Source organism: Meles meles, chromosome X (assembly GCF_922984935.1).
Source record: "Meles meles chromosome X, mMelMel3.1 paternal haplotype, whole genome shotgun sequence".
Lineage (NCBI taxonomy): Eukaryota > Metazoa > Chordata > Mammalia > Carnivora > Mustelidae > Meles > Meles meles.
Window position 1 is genome coordinate 132354087 of NC_060087.1, and position 15466 is coordinate 132369552.

The 15466-nt window shown below is 38.0% G+C and overlaps 1 pseudogene; it reads right to left on the reverse strand.

Moving 5' to 3' along the window:
- Positions 1-12464: 12464 nt before the first annotated feature.
- Positions 12465-12942, reverse strand: LOC123934785 (annotated as a pseudogene).
- Positions 12943-15466: the final 2524 nt, after the last annotated feature.

Sequence of the window (15466 nt, forward strand, 5' to 3'; positions counted from 1 at the left end):
AATGGAAAAAAGACAGCCTCTTCAATAAATGGTGCTGGGAAAATTGGACAGCCACATGCAGAAAAATGAAATTGGACCACTTCCTTACACCACACACGAAAATAGTCCTATTTTTAAGTTTTCCAGAGTGGCTGCACCCCCTTGAATTCCCACCATTCTCATCACAGTTTTGATTTATATTTCCCTGATGATGAGTGATGTTGAGCATCTTTTCATGTGTCTGTTGATATATGGGGATTTTCTAAAGATCTTTCTTGCTACTGAATTCTGGCTTACTTGCACTATGTCAAAGAACCTTCTCTATAAATTTAGTCCTTTGGAATTTGTTGATACTTGCTTCATGGCCCATCACATAGTCTTTTTTTTTTTTTTGATAGAAATTTTATGTGCACTGAAAAACTGTATCCTCTTATTGTGTTGTTCAAATCCTTTGTGTCTTTATTATTTTGCCTGCTTGTTCATAGAGTTACTAAGAAAGGTCTCTTAACATTTCCCTTGTTTCCTCATAAGCTACCTTAAGCACTTTTTACCCTCCACACCACTAAATGACCCTTGTCAAAGTCACCGGTCAGCTCCACGTTGTAAGATCTGATGCTGATTACTTGGTTTTCATCTTATTAGGCCCCCTAGTTCACCATTCCCCCTTCCTTCATACAGTTTCTTTAGTTCACCTACTGGTTTTCCTCTTATATGATTCTTGGCTCTTTTTTAGACTTTTTTTGCTGTTTTTTTCCTCATTTCTCTTCTTTATATATACTTATTCACTGCCTAGATGACCTCATCCAGACTCAAGGCCTTAAATACTGTTTACATGATAAAGACTCCCAAATTAGTCTCTCCAGTTACAGACATTTCTCCTGGACTCCAGAATTATATAGCCAAGTGTCTATCCAGTGGTTTTACTTGAATTATCTAGTATGGTTCTACAACTCACTGTGTGTAAAACTAAGTTCTGATATTCCACCCCAAACCTGTTGATTTCACCTTCAAAACATAGCTAAACATTGACCACGTCTCACTATCTTCAGGGCCAACACTAGTTCAAGTTACCATCATCTCTTAGCTTCTTCCCTCGCCCTCTATGGTCCATTCTTCACGTAACAGAGTGATCTGATTAAAATACAAGCCAGACAGATCATGTCTCTTATCACAATCACAATCACAAACTAACATATACTTCATTTATCTTGGTTATTTTCTGTCTATTGGAATGTAAGCTACATGAAGGCAGAAATTTTTATGTTTTTTTCTTCACTGCTGTATCTTTAGTATCTAGTATTGTGTCTAACAAGTGCTCAATTAAAATGTATTTAATGAATAACTTTACATGACTTTATACTCATTAACCTAAGAACTTGATGGGCTGTTAGTTTGTAATGGGAGGTATATATATATATCATTATTGGTATAAATTTGGTTTAGTTTTTCATCTAATTTTGTCTCTTATTTTCAGATTATCTTCCCTATCTAATATATTATAACCAACATTACCTTCACAAGCCCACAAATCTGTTGAAGCCAGACAGCAACATGGAAAAATCATAGCAAAAAATCTGGATGGCTCACTTGCTAGCCTTGTAGGAAGTAAACATCTATTTTTAAATTAATATTTTAGATAATATATATATATATATAAATGTATTTTAAGAAAAAGTATACAAAAATAATGTAAAATTTGCTTTTTTTATGAAACAGATCTTAACTTTGGAGAAAGCCCGGTCAACAGGTAAGTTTTTCTTATTTTAAAAAGGATAGACAATAATATATACATGTTAGAGGAAGAGACTCATGAGAATAACTAGAAAATAATTACTTTAAAATTTGATATAGGAATCATTTGTTACAAAATTATGTGATTTTTTCCCTTCAAATATTAAAGTAGAGAATTTACTCTTTATATACTATCCCAATTTTTGTAGGTTAAGTTCTTGGTTAAAGTGTAATGTATTATGTATTGCATGGTTCTCCTCTTACCCCTCTGACAATCCCTCCATGGGTCATCTGAAGGATCTTCTTTTTCTAAGCATGTCTTAAATATTGGCATTTCTCAAAGTTTTTGTACTTTTGGTTCTTTTCTTACTTTATTATATAGAGTGTATTAAATGAATAATACTTATTTTTTATTTTATTAAACAAAGACAATAAAACCACCAGTTGGAGCTCCTCAGCATCTTAAGATAATCAATGTTACTTCAGTGTGTGAATCCCTACATTTTCAGCCAAAAAAACCTCCAAAAAGCAGGCCAATGGAAACCAAAGGAAGGCAGAAGTGATAATATTAACAACAAACACTGTGGAATGTAAGTTTAAATTCCCTAAACAGAATAAGGAAGGATATCATACAAAGATAAAAGACACTGATTAAATAAATAAATTTAAATATATAAGGTAAAAAATATTAGAAACACATGGAGAACTTGAGAAAAATCCAATTATAATGGGTGATTTCAAATTTGAATAATGCATAATAAATAATAAACCTGAGTGTGTACTGTTTATTTCCTTCAAAGCAGTCACAAAGAAAACTTGACAAAAAAACTGAAGAATTTTACAGGCTACTGTCATAATCTAATGAAATTAAATTCTGTCATAATCTAATGAAATTGGAACTTGTAAATAAAAAGTTGAGCATGAAAATCTTAACTATTTATAAGTTTAAGAATATAATCATTTCACCAAAGAGGAAATCCATAGTTTGATAACTATTGAAAGCTAAACTCAGAGGAAAGTTTCATCACTGTTAGAAAAGAGAAATTAGTAAGAATTTAGTTTTTATGTTAAGAAATCTATATAAAATCATAAAAAATAAATTAGATAAAATTTATAAAGATAAAAGCTCAAATTGATAAAATTGCAGACAAGAACAAATAAATGCAAAACTTATTCCTCTGTAAAGGCCAATAAAAAAAGCAGATTCAAAAAATCTAAAACCGTTACCTACCATGCACCTTTGCTCAGGAAGCGCCTACGGTGTATGCTCTAAGGAAAGAGAGAAGTAAAGGAAGAGAGAGAAGCACATGGGATCCAGGGAAAAAGAGAGCCCTACAGAAGTGCAAGGTAGAGAGAAATTCCCGATAGAGCAACTGGCCTGGAGATCGGAGCTGAAGGGTAGAGAATTCCAGAGGGATGTCTCCGGGAAAAATATCCTCCAACCTGAGATAGTTATTATTTCCATTAGATCACAAGCTCCATGAAGGCAGATACTTTCATCTGTTTTATATATTTTAAGCACGAAGAATCACGCCTGGCACCTAGCAGATATTTAATGGATATTTGTTGAATGAATGCAATGAATCCGCATTTCACATGTGAGAGAACTGATACACGGAGATTCTGGAACTTGCTCAACCTTTTACAGTTATTAACGGGCTGAAGTGGGATTTGAACCTAGGCAGTCTTGCTCTAGAGTCAGGGCTATTAATCTCCATAGTGGTTTTATATATACATACATAAGGTGTATATATTACACACACACACACACACACACACACACACACACGATTTTAAAGATGCAGATGTGGAAAGGTAGGAGGAGAAGTACGATATGGTATGAGTGATAAATCTTCCAAAGAAAATAATGTCTAAAACTTATCAATTAAGATGCAGTAGTATAGTCATTTTTTATAGAATTATGGAATTAAATGCCATCAAGAAAAGAGTGGCTACCTTTGGGAAGGGGAAGTGCGGCCTGATGTTTTTGTTTTGGATCTTTTAGCATTAACACTTTTTAAACTGTGTATCATGTAGATAAAACTTAAATTTATCTAAGCCAAATGACAAATATGGAATAAATAGGAGCTTTTAGACACAAGAACCATTAAGAGTTTCTTCCTTTTCTATTTATTCTCATATTTTATGATATATTTTCTATCTAGCATTATTTATTCTCCTAATAACTTTAATTCTATAAAGCAGATAGGTAAAGCCTTTTTATCCCCATTTTACAAATAAGGAAAGAAGTTACTCAATCAAGGTCACACAGCTGGTAGATAGCCTCATGGGGCTCGGAATGCGATACCAGTTTTTTCTCCGGATACACTATTAAGATAGTTTAGAATAAAATGTATGCACTCAATCACTTTATTTATGAATTTTTTCTATCAACTCTCAAGCTTTAAGTTTGGCATTATCTAGTAAAACCCTGTAGAAACTTTCAGTTCTGTAATGACAACTTAATTTCATATACAAAAAACAGCCAATGGTCTTTTTTGGCCTTGCTTTGTGATTCCTTCCTATATCTCCTACCTGTTGAGAAACATGATCATTGTCTCCAGGGCTGTACCCTGACGTTATGTTTAAATGGTAGATTTGCCATGCTCCCAAATGGGCTGATTTATAAATCTCCTCTTAGATTGCACATGGAGTGGCCCCGGCCCTCAGAGATGGAAATTGCTGGTGGAATGAAATGGCAGTTGAATACCTACACCTGCACATCAACCCTCTGGAAACATATTTCTATTCCTCCGGTTCCCCACGTGGTAACATTTATTATGTATTATTGCCTAGAATGCTAGAATGGTGGCAGTAGAGAGAGAGAGAACAGGAGTTGCTCATGGATTGAGAGTTTGAATGTGGGTCCCCAATAAATTATCTGCAATTTTAAAATTCAGAAAGCTCTAGAGAACAAGGATTTTTTTGATTATCAGGGTGCTATCCTCCCCCCCCCCCGGGGGTGTTCCTAATATATTCTTTGTGAAATTTCTAAATTATTTTTCCAAAATACAAAACAATTTGAATTCCAAAATACAATCGGCCCCAAGGGTTTAAGGATGTGAACCTGTGCTATTATACGATTTTGCTTGAAAACTTCATTGGTCCAGTGCTCGCTGTGGCAGCACGTACACTAAAACGTCACCGGCCCAATGACATAACATATTGCATATTAATATTGAGTATACAGTGCCTTTGTTTCCCTAGTATGCAGCTGAGGTACGTTCTAGGAATGAGAATTTTGAGAGGATTTGGGAAACAGGAATAACTACTTTCAAAATGTACTGAGGAAAGTTGTGTCTGTGTGGCTTCATAGTGGACACAGGTGACTAAGAACCTAGAGAGGTTACAGCAAAGAAATTTTGGGTTTGGAATTAATAGGAAGAAGGGTAGAAACAACCTAACAGTTGGAGTCAAATTTATGTTTAAAAAGCTAATCATAGGGGCACCTGGGTAGTTCAGTGGGTTAAAGCCTCTGCCTTCAGCTCAGGTCATGATTCCAGGGTCCTGGGATCGAGCCCCGCATCGGGCTCTCTGCTCAGCGGGGACCCTGCTTCCCTCTCTCTCTGCCTGCCTCTCTGCCTACTTGTCATCTCGCTCTCTGTCAAATAAATAAACAAAATCTTTTTAAAAAGCTAATAATATTATTCTCTTATTATTTTCCTTTAAATGGCTACAAGATCTGGTCATTTCCATTCTTTCATTCTTGATATTGGTGATTTGTATCTTTTTTTTTTTAAGATTTTGTTTATTTATTTGACACAGAGAGATCACAAGTAGGCAGAGAGGCGGGCACAAAGAAAGGGGGAAGGAGGCTCCCTGCTGAGCAGAAAGCCCGATGCGGGGCTCCATCCCAGGACCCTGGGATTATGACCTGAGCCAAAGGCAGAGGCTTAACCCACTGAGCCACCCAGGTGCCCCTGATTTGTGTCTTCTGTTTTTGGCAGTCTTGCTACAGAGTTATCAATCTTGTTGATGATTATCAAAGAACCAACTTTTGGCTTTCTTGAATTTTCTCTATTGGTTTTCTGTTTTTAATTGTGTTGATTTCTGCTTTTATCCTTGTTATTTCCCTCCTTCTGCTTGATTTGAGCTTATAATTGATTTCTAAATTCTTTTATGGTCAGAGAAAGTATGTTGTACAATTTAAATTCTTTTAAATTTGTTACATTTTGATGTATAGCCCAGGGTACGGTCTATCTTGGTGAACATTCCGTGAACACCAGAAAACACAGCTGTCTTCTGCTGTTGTTGGGTGGAAGGTTCCATAAATGTCATCTGGGTCCTGATGTGTTTATATTAAGGGCTACCATTTTGTTATTTTCTGTTTGCTCCCCCTATTCATTGTCATTATTATTCCTCTGTTTCTTCTTTCTTGCCTTCTTTTGGGTCCTTTGAATAGATTTTGGAATAGTATTTCATTTTAAGTTATATGTTGTAATTTGGCCTCTATCTCTGTGTATGGTTTTTTAGTGTTTGCTCTAGCAGGTACAAAATACATACTTTTCACAGTCGGTTTAGAATAAAATTTTACAATTTCAATTGGAGTGCAAAACCATTAGCACCATATAGGTCCCCTTACCTTCCTCTTTTTATGTTATAGTTGTCTATACATATGTTACATTGAAAAGACCCATCAGACAATCCTAGACTTTTTGGAGAACTCAAGAATGGGAGAATAGCCCTATTACATCTCCTGAGATAGTTACCATTTCTGTTGCTCTTCCTTCATTTCTGATATTCCAAATCTCCTTCTAATAAAGAATATCCATTAGCAATTCTGGCTTTTCTGGCTATGAATTCTCTTATCTTTCCTTCATTTGAGAATGGCTTCATTTCACCTTTAATCCTAAAGCAATTTTTACTGGATACAGAATTCTGGAGTGATAGTTCTTTTCCTTCAGCATTTGGAAAACGGGCCACTTTATTCTGGCTTATGGGTTCTGGTGAAAAATCCAGTCATATGAATCATTTGTCTCCCTATAGATATTGCAGTTTTTCCGTGGCTGCTTTCAAGATATTTTTCTGTCTTTCATTTTCAGAAGTTTGAATATGATGGCATGGATTTGGAGAGTTTATTCTGCTCAGGTTTGTACAGCTTCTTGAATCTGCATTTTTATATCCTTTGCCAAACTTGGGAAGTTTTCTGCCCTTAATGATTCAAATGTTTTTTTCAGCACTATAGTCGTTCTCTTTTCCTTCTGTGACTCTGATAACACAAATATTAGACCTTTAGATTGTTGTCCTGCTGGTTCTTGAGGCTCTTTTTGTTTCTTTTAAATCTTCTTTTCTGTTCTCCAGAGTAAATAATTCTATTGGTCTGTCTTCAAGTTCACTGAATCTTTCCTCTGTCATCTGCATTGAGATATTGGGTCCTTCAATTGGGTATTTTTATTTCAGTTATTGCATTTTTTAGTTCTAAGCTTCCAAGACAAATGTTTTTTCCTGTATCTTCTATTTCTTTGCTGACGTTTTCTCTTTTAACTTTTGTTTCAAGAGTGTTCGCGGTGACGTACTGAGCATTTTTGTAACGACCGCTTTAACTTTGTCAGGTAATTCCAGCATCCGCACCGTCTGGTGATGGGTGTCTGCTGATTGTCTTCTCTCGTGCAAGTTGAGATTTTCACGGTCTTCTTCCTGTGCCAAATGATTGTGGACCGCATCCCGGACATTCCTGGCTCTGACTTTGTCTCTGGGCCGCGTTAAATTTTACGGGGAATGTGGGTGTTTGTGTTTCAGCAGGCACGTGACCCGCTTAGGGTTAAACGGCACGTCCCGCCTCCTTCTCTGGCCTGTGGTTCCAGCCGGCGTCAGCTCAGTGGCTGCAGCCTTTGTGCTGCTGCTCGGCCCTGTCCTGCGTGCGCACCACCCGACGGTCGCCCGGGACCTGGCTGTCGGCCTCTCCCCTGTAATCATTCTTCGGGATGTTCATCAAGCCAAGATCTACCCCTGCATGTGTGTTTTCATTTTCTTTTGTTTCCATGTAATCTTTTATTTATCCTTTGATTCCTTTGACCTATTCATTGTTTAGTAGCATGTTATTTAACTTCCATGTATTTGTGGGGGGCTTTCCATATTTTTTCCTGTGGTTGATTTCTAGTTTCATAATGCTGTGGTCAGAATAGACACATGATATACTTTCTATCTTTTAAAATTTGTTTAAAGAGACCTGTTTTGTTGAGACCTGTTTGTGGTCTAATATGTCATCTATTCTGGAGAATGTTCCATGTGCACTTGAAAAGAATGTGTGTTCTGCTGTTTTAGGATGGAATGCTCTGAATGTATCTGTGAAGTCCATCAGTCCAGCGTATCAAAAAGCCCTTGTTTCCTTGTTGATTTTTTGTTTGGATGATCGATCTGTCCATTGATATAAGTGCGATGTTAAAGTTCCCTACTATTATTTGTATTATTATTGATTAATTCCTCTATGTATGTTATTAACTTTTATATATTTGTGGGTGCGCCCATGTTGGGTGCATAAATATTTACAATTGTTATGTCTTCTTGTTGGATCATCCCCTTTATGATTATATAGTGTCCTTCTTTGTCTTTTGTTACAGTCTTTATTTTATTTTTAAAAAGATTTTATTTATTTGTCAGAGAGAGAGCACAAGTAGGGGGAGTGGCAGGCAGGAGCAGCAGGCTCCCCGCTGAGCAAGTCCTGATACAGAACTTTTTTGGGGGATCCTGGGGTCATGACCTGAGCTGAAGGAAGATGCTTAAACAACTGAGCCACACAAACATTCCTATTTTTTATATTTTTAAAAAGATTTTATTTATTTATTTGAGACAGAGAGAGAGAGAGAGCGGGGGGGACGGCCAGAGGGAGACGGAGAAGCAGACTCCCCACTGACCAGGCCCCTGGGATCATGACCTGAGCCGAAGGCAGAAGTTTAACTGACTGAGCCACCTAGGCGCCCCTGCAATCTTTGTTTTAAAGTTGAATCGGTATGATATAAGTATTGTTACCCTGGCTTTCTTTTGACCTCCATCTCCCGAGGCAAGGGAAATAAAAGCAAAAGTAAATTATTGGGACTACATTAAAATAAAAAGGTTCTGCCCAGCAAAGGAAACAATCAACAAAACTAAAAGGTAATCTACGGGATGGGAGAAGACATTTCCAATGTCTTCCAATAAATGGTTAGTAGCCAAATGACACATCCAATAAAGAGTTAGTATCCAAAATCTATTATGAACTTATCAAACTCAACACCCCCAAATGATTAATATAGCTTAAAAATGGCCAGAAGACATGAACAGACATTTATCCAAGAAGCCATACAGATGGGCTCCTGGGTGGCTCAGCTGGTTAAGCATTTGCCTTTGACTCACGTCATGATCCCAGGGTCCTGGGATTGAGCCCCACACTGGGTTCCTTGCTTAGTGGGAACCTGCTTCTCCCTCTGCCTGCCACTGTTTCTGCCTGTGCAATCTCTCTCTCTTTCTCGCTCTCTGACAAATAAATAAATAAAATCTTAAAAAATAAAGAAGACATCCAGATGGCTAACAAACACATGAAAAGATGCTCAACATCATTCATCATCAGGGAAATGCAAATCAAACCCACAATGAGCTATCCCCTCACAGCTGTTAGAATGGCTAAAATCAATGACACAGGAAACGACAGATGTTGGCGAGGATGTGGAGAAAGGGGAACTCTCCTACACTGTTGGTGGGAATGCAAGCTGGTGCAGCCACTCTGGAAAAGAGTATGGAGCTCCTCGAAAGTTCAAAATAGAAACTAGCATAGGATCCAGTAATTGCAGTACCGAGCATTTACCCAAAGACTACAAAGACCCTTATGCAAAGAGATACACGCACCCCTATGTTTCCACAGTATTGTTGACCGCAGCAGTGCTGACAGTCTATAGATGAACAGATTTATGAACAGATGGAGAAGATGTGTGTATTTATAGTGGAATATTATTCAGCTGTAAAAAGAATGGTTCAGTGAAATCAGTCAGTCAGGGAAAGACAAATATCATATAATTTCACACATATATGGACTTTTAGAAACAAAACAAATTGAGCAGAAGGAAGAAAAGAGAGGGAGGCAAACCAAGAATCAGGTTCTTTTTTTCTCCAATATAAAAAGGCTTTATAGCAAGTTTCCATAATATTCATAAATATTGATTACATTAGTATGATGCATATTCGGTAGTATGTCAACAGCCAACAAGCGGATTGGTTAATAAATGCAGACTCTTAACTATAGAGAAGACAGTGAGGTCACCAGAGGGGAGGGGATGGGGGAATGGGGGAAACAGGTGATGGGGATGAAGGAGGGCCCTTGTTGTCCTGAGCACCGGGTGTTGTATAGAAGTGTTGAATCACTGAATTGTACACCTGAAACTAATCACATTGTATGTTCACTAGCTGCAATTTAAATAAAAACTTAATTAAAAGAGATCAAATCTACTTGGGCACAGGTGGTGGGAGGGGGGACCATGAGCTGTGATTGAGACAACTCAGTGTTCCAAGTGGTGTTACGAGAGAATTAAAAAAAAAATTGTCCCTCCCCTCATGGAGCCAGAGCTCCACCTAATGGAGAAGAAAACTTCTCTCCTTCCAATACTGGGCTCCTGCCTGCAGGCCGCTTCTGTTGCCAAGATCGCAAGACAGCCCACGTCAGGAGTACCTGGCAGCTGGGGTGTGAGAGAAGACTGAAAAAGGAAAAACACTGGGAGACTTTCTGACTTCTCTTTAGAGCTATTCAGGTCGGAGCTAGACTTCTGGAGTCCTCTCTCATCTGTACGATAGTGGTCTCTCTAGGTTTCCGGCTGTTTTCAGTCTGGTGTGGAGGATAATGGAAGGGGAAAAGGATAAAGTCATTATTTGTCCTCTTGTGTCTGGCTTATTTCACTTAGTATAATGTCTTCAAGATTCGTCCATTCTTTTTTAAGGCTAAATAATTTTCCTTTGTCAATCCATTGATGAGACATTTAGGTGGCTCCCATCGTTTGGCTATTGTGAATAATGCTGCTATGAACATTGGTGTACAAATATCTGTTTGAGTTTCTGCTTTCAATTCTTCAGATATGGACCTGGAGGTAGAATTGCTGGATCATATATAATTCTATGGTTAATTCTTTTAGGAATTGTTACAGCATTTACTCCAGTGGCTAAAGGGCTAATGGGTGTGAATTAATATTTCTTGTGATTTTCATTTCATTTCCCTAATGCTTACTGATGTTCAACATCTTTTCATGTGATTTTTTTTTTTGCCTTTTGTGTCCTTTCTTTGGAGAAATGTCTATTCGATACCTTTGGCCATTTTTGAATGTGGTTATTTGTTCTGTTGTTAAGTTGCAGGTGTTCTTATACATGTTGGATATTAATCCCCTATCAGATAAATGATTAGGAAATATTTTCTTCCATTCTGTGGGTTGTGTTTTTACTTCCTTGGTAGTGTCCTTAAATTCACAAAATTTTTAGAGTTTTCATGAAATCCAATTTAATTTAATTTAATCTACTTTTTTCTTTTGTTGCCTGGACTTTGGTATCATTTTAAAGAATTCATTGCCAAATCCAATGGTATGAAAGTTACTTCCTATGTTTTCTTATAAGATCCTCATGGTTTTCTCTCTTAGGTTTAGGTCTTTGATCAGTTTTGAGTTAATTTTGTACATATTGTGAGGTAAAGTTTCAACTTCATTGTTTTGCACGTGAATATCCATTTGTCCCTGCATCAACTGTCCTTTCCTCATTGAATGGTCTTGGTACCCATGTCAGAAATCAATTGACTAGATATGTAAGGGTTTTTCCTGTGCTCTTTCTTCTATTGCATTGGTTTATATGTCTGTCTAGTCCTAAATTTGTCACGTTCAAGGAATGATCATTGCCCTGGCTAGAAATGGTTCCATATATTTGTTCTCAAAATTAAATATGTAGCAGAATTTTTTTGTGTGTAACATTTCTTAATAAATACTAGTAGAAAATGTACCATATAGTAACTGACATTTTTCTTTAAGGTATTGCCTCCAGTGGGCTATCCCGTGACTTCACAGCAAGTGCCTATGTATAGAATGGTAAGAAAAAACCCTTTTAAGATACCAAGAGTGGGAGATATAGTGAAAATTTCCCATGATTTGTGCTAACAGAAAAAAAGCATGGTATACATAATTTAAAGTTTTTTTTTTTAAAGATTTATTTATTTGACAGACAGAGAACACAAGTAGGCAGAGAGGCAGGCAGAGAGAGAGAGAGAGGAGGAAGCAGGCTCCCAGCTAAGCAGAGAGCCTGATGCGGGGCTCGATTCCAGGACCCTGGCATCATGACCTGAGCTGAAGGCAGAGGCTTTAACCCGCTGAGCCACCCAGGTGCCCCGGTATACATAATTTAAAATGCAAGGTAATTCATGCACGTTCTTGCCTAACATTAGAAAAAGAAATCACAACCCTTTGAGAAATGATCTACGAAAGGCTTTGTGAGATGGCTAAAGGGAATAGAGAAAGGAGCCCTAGAATGGGGAGATGGGATGTGTGGCAATGGAATAGCTGTTCCAGAAGTAATAGGGAATCCAAAATAGGAATAATCAATATGCACATAATAGAGATTCAACTAAGCCTTAGTTTACATTCGTGAAGTCCAATTTATCTATTTCTTTTGTTGCCTGGACTTTTGGTGTCATATTGAAGAACTCATTGCCAAATCCAGTGGTATGAAAGTTACCCCCTCTGTTTCCTTCTTCTTCTTTTTAAAAAATTTTTAATGTCCAGCATTTATAATATGAGAGCGAGAGCTGTCTCCCCACCTCAAGTTTCTAAATATTCGATTGGCTTGTGAGGCCGTTAGGGATACTTCTTCTTGTCTAATCTGGTTTCTGGGAAGACTTCATTCATTCATGTCCTCAGTGGTCATCTGATCAAATGGAATTATGTTCTTCATCTTCTCCAGCTCCTTTTCATATTCCTTAATCCTGGCCTTTGAGAGAGATAAAAACTCAGCACAACTTTTCTCCTTTTTCTTCAGCATCCACCTGAACACTGTATTTATTCTCTGGCACAGGAACCTTCAGGGCATTAAACTTCTCAAAGTCATCTACCATGCCAGCCATTGCCACATTGGCCTTGTAGGTGGGTGCTCAGGGAGAGTAGCCAGTCTGGAGGTAAGTGTCTCCGTCTAGGATTTCAGGGGGCTAGCAATGGCCTTCTTCTGGTTTTGGGGTATGATCTCCCCAAAAGCTACCCAGTAAATGGTTTTTAGAGCAAGTTTTTGCTCAAGATCCTTCATCGACCCCAGTGGCCCACAGTCCACGGCAGCAAGGAGCCCCTATGTTTTTTTCTAAAACTCTTACAGTTCTACCTCTTCAGTTTAGGTCTCGTTTGCTACTGGTTTTCCTCCCTTTCTGCACGGATTTTGTTGTTATCTCATTTTCTTTTGTTTTCTTTGCCATTTTGCTGTTTGGAACCATTTCCCCTCATTATTAAACAGGTAAAAAAAGTGAAATCTAATAAGGTGAATTTGTTCTTATTGTTCAAGACTTGCAATGGGAGAAATTACTAATACAAGCAGAATATCTGGAATTTTTCTGATTTCAGCCTTTTTAATCCAAAGTTTTCCCAAATCATTTTAGTCTGTTATTTCTGTTCTGCCTACTTGGCAATGTTTTCATGATTTAAAATTTTTCTTTACTTTGTTAAAAACTGTTTGCAATCAGCAGTTCTCCTTTTTATAGCTTCAGTGCATTACATACATTTCATGTGACGTAATACAGTTAATGAAAACTCTGAAGTCATTCAGTCTACACAGCCTCAGCACCAATTCACTCATGTTTTTGTTGGTGCTGTTAATTTAGAAAAAACGTTTAAAAATACAGGAAGGTACAGAAGATAATAGCCATCCATGTTTCAAAACCTGAATGAAAAAGTGTTACTATTTTTTTGATTTATTTATTTATTCATTTATTTGACAGACAGAGATCACAAGTAGTCAGAGAGGCAGGCAGAGAGAGAGAAGGAAGCAGGCTCCCCGCCGAGCAGAGAGCCCGATGTGGGGCTCGATCCCAGGACCCTGAGATCATGACCTGAGCCGAAGGCAGAGGTTTCAACCCACTGAGCCACCCAGGCGCCCCTTCTGCCCATTTTTTAATTGGATGATTCATTTTTGGGGTGTTGAGTTTTAGAAGTTCTTTCTATCTCTTGGCTACTAACCCTTTGTCAGATATGTCATTTGCAAATATCTTCTCCCATTCAGTAGGTTCTCTTTTAGTTTTGTTGTTTCCTTTGCTGTACAAAAGCTTTTTATCTTTTTAAAAACATTTTAAAATTTAAATTCAATTAATTAACATATAATTCGATTAATGTACTATTGGTTTCGGAGGTTCAGACCTGTGATTCCTGTCTTACATAATACCCAGTTATATTACATCATATGCCGTCCTTAATGTCTATCACCCAGTTACCAGTCCCTCCACACCCCTTCCCCCTCCAGCAACCTTTATTATTTCTCTTCTCCTTCTTTCTCCAGACCCTTTAGGTGTAAGGTTAGCTTGTGCATTTGTGCCCCAAGTGTTACTATTTTGTTATAATTTTTTTCAGATCATTTTTAATGAACTTTTACAAATAAAACCAAAATAATCTTGGCACACCCCTAGTGCTAGGCACCCTACACCTCTCCGGAGACAGTGACTGTGATGAATTTATGTATGGCCTTCCAGAACATTTCCATTCTTTTACTGTGGAAAAATATGTATAATTGTATAGGATTTTTAAAAAATTGATTATAATTATTATCACTTCCTACTTATGTTTTTTTTAAATATATATTTTGTTTATTTGACAGACAGAAATCACAACTAGGCAGAGAGGCAGGCAGAGAGGCAGGCAGAGAGGAGGAAGCAGGCTCCCTGCGGAGCAAAGAGCCCGATGCGGGGCTTGATCCCAGGACCCTGGGATCGTGTCCTGAGCCGAAGGCAGAGGCTTTAACCCACTGAGCCACCCAGGCGCCCCCCTACTTATGTTTTTGAGACCTATATAGATTGGTCCATATCAATTATAATGGCTCAGTGGCATTCTACATAGGAATATACTACCATGTAGTAGTATATTTTATCTCTTTACTGAAAAATTCCTCTGAAGTTCTCTTATACGCTCTGTTACTACTTCTTTTCCTCTCATTCTTTCTTGAATATATTTCAGTAAGGACTCTGCCTGCCCCCCTTGTTCTTATCTCAATCATGAGTGACCCTCACATTGTGATAACCAATGGCCACTCCTCAGCCCACATCATGTCTTGGCAATGGCATTTGGTACAGCTGACCACTCCCTCCTTGAATTGCTTTTTTTCACTTAACTGCTAGGACATCATAATCTCAACCTGTTGTTCCTTCTGTTTTCTTCTTCCTGTCACTAAGTATTGGACAGAATCAATCTCTGAGCACCCTATCAACAGGCATCTCGAATGGCATGTGTCCCAAACTGAGCTCTTGTTCTACCCACAGCCCCCCCAGTCACAGCTGATGGCAACTTTGTCTTTCCGGTTGCTTAGGCCAAAAACCTTGGAGTCCTCCTTGACGCCTCTCTTTCTTTTGCTCCTTAAGTGATTGGCTTACAGTATGAGTTAGATCAAGCCACTCAGGTGCAACTGCCCCCCTCCCATTTCTGTCAGAGTAAATGCCAGGGTTCTCCATGCTCTCTCTCTCTGTCTTCATATCCTGGCACTCTTGCGTGCTTAGTTCATTAGGCTGTTCTTTTAGCACACCAGACACCCACCCAGCTCAGGGCATTTGCAATTTCCTGTGCCCTGGCCTTGCAGC